The sequence below is a fragment of the Phaethon lepturus genome, unplaced genomic scaffold (assembly GCF_000687285.1).
Source record: "Phaethon lepturus isolate BGI_N335 unplaced genomic scaffold, ASM68728v1 scaffold34416, whole genome shotgun sequence".
NCBI lineage: Eukaryota > Metazoa > Chordata > Aves > Phaethontiformes > Phaethontidae > Phaethon > Phaethon lepturus.
The window spans coordinates 2,219-4,041 of NW_010547462.1; the positions used below are offsets into that span (position 1 = coordinate 2,219).

Consider the following 1,823-nt stretch of genomic DNA (forward strand, 5'->3'; position numbering starts at 1 on the left):
CCAACCACGGCATGCAGACCAGGAGAGAGCTGGTTGGTGATGGGGAACGGAAAAATAATTAACAGACCAGAAAAGGAAAAAAAAAAAAATAGTCTCCAAAACATTAGGGAGAATAAATGACGGCTAGCGGGGGAGGGAAGCTGGCTTTAATACGGGATTAATCAAAAACAAGATAGAGCTAATATAAGCCAGAGCTCCAGTTTAATAGTGGCTCTGGTCCATGATGTTATTAGACTTCTGGCTCCAAGGCCAAAAAAACCCTGACTCCTGCTAATGAAGAGGCGGTTTCTGCCCCAGAACCATAAGCAACAACACTGAACAACAAGCCATCACAACAACGTTTCCAGAACCACCGCCTCTCCAGCACCTCAGAGGCTTTTCTAGATGCTGCACAGGCGGGTGGGTCCGCATACGGGGCCCGAGCTGGCAGAACTGTCGTTTTCTGCAAGCACCCAGGCTTTTGGCATTTTCTTTTTTACTTTCTGATAGCCTCGATAGCATTTTTTACTCAAATGAGAGCTCCTTCAGCCAGGATAAACCCAAGCATAACAGCCATGAATGTAGACACATCTGAGCACAGATCCAAGACCAGCCTCGAAAGGCATCACCACCGGAGCCGAAAGAGCAGCACACAACGCACAGCGTCCCCGCATGGGCTCTGAGCCCGCAGCAAGGGATGAAGGCAGGCGTCAGCCAGCCTCTCACCCAAGCAGCTGCCTGGAGCTGTACTCACCACCTTCTCTCTTCGGAGGGCTCTCCATCAGCGCCGGCTGTGGCTTTGGCTCTGCCTGGGGAGGCTGGGTGGCCAGGGGAGCCTCCGAGCTCTCCCCCTGCCGCGCCGGTGGGGCTGGGACCTCGGCAGCCTTCGCTACCTGAATTTCCACGCGCTTGGTGGCCGCGTCGGGCACAGGAGCGTTGGCAGTCTCAGCTCTTCGCTGGGGCATCTCGGGGATCTTTGACGCTGGCGCCTCCACCCTCCGGAGACCCGGCTCCTGGGGCTTGCCGAGGGTGATCTCAGTCCTCCTTGGGGTGGGCTCGGGGGGTTTGTGACCCAGCACATCTGCTCTTTTGAGGCCAAACCTCGACAACCCTGAGGTGGAGTTCTCCACCTGCTTGGATGAGATGTCAATGGAGATTTCTGTTCTTCTGGACACCGGCTCGGGCAGTTTGGGTCCAGAGAGCTCCACTCTCCTCAGAGAGGGCTTGGGTGATCTTTGGGCTGTGGGGTCCGCATGTCGGGCGGATGGCTCCGAATTCCTGGCGCCGAGTTCCTGAAACTTCTGTGTGGAGCTGGACACAGTGGACCTGAGGAGAGGGTTTGGGGTCCGTCTTTGTGGTGTGGAGGAATTTGAAGACTGATCTACCTCCTCGACCTCAAAAGATCTTTTCAGAGCTGAAAAACATGAAAAGGAGTTCAGAATTTAGTTATCATCCACCTGAGCACCTCAAGAGACACTTACAGGCGTGGCCTGAGGCTTGTAACCCCACTTCTGCTCCTTCACCCGAGGGTTCATAATCCCATTTAAAGCAGGTGGGGACTGAGGGTCTACCTCTGCCTCTTCAGACAAGTTACAAACCCAGTAACAAAACTGGAATCGGGGCCAGGAAATTCAACCGCAGAATAGAAACCGTGCCCGCACCGCCCTCCATCCCTCCCACACCCCACGCGTGCCCAGAGGGGAGCAGAGGGCCCCGCTGCGGCACGGCGGAGGGGAGCACGGCACAGGACTCGGGGCAGCCAGCGACCCAAGTTCCAACGCTTCCCTTTCCCTCTCGCATCCGAAGGATGCGCAGATAAACACAGGCTTCCCAGTGAGCACCGC

The 1,823-nt window shown here is 55.8% G+C and overlaps 1 pseudogene; it reads right to left on the minus strand.

Annotated features, from left to right (window-relative positions):
- Window positions 1-701: 701 nt before the first annotated feature.
- Window positions 702-1,400, minus strand: LOC104622775 (annotated as a pseudogene).
- Between the last annotated feature and the right edge of the window lie 423 nt (window positions 1,401-1,823).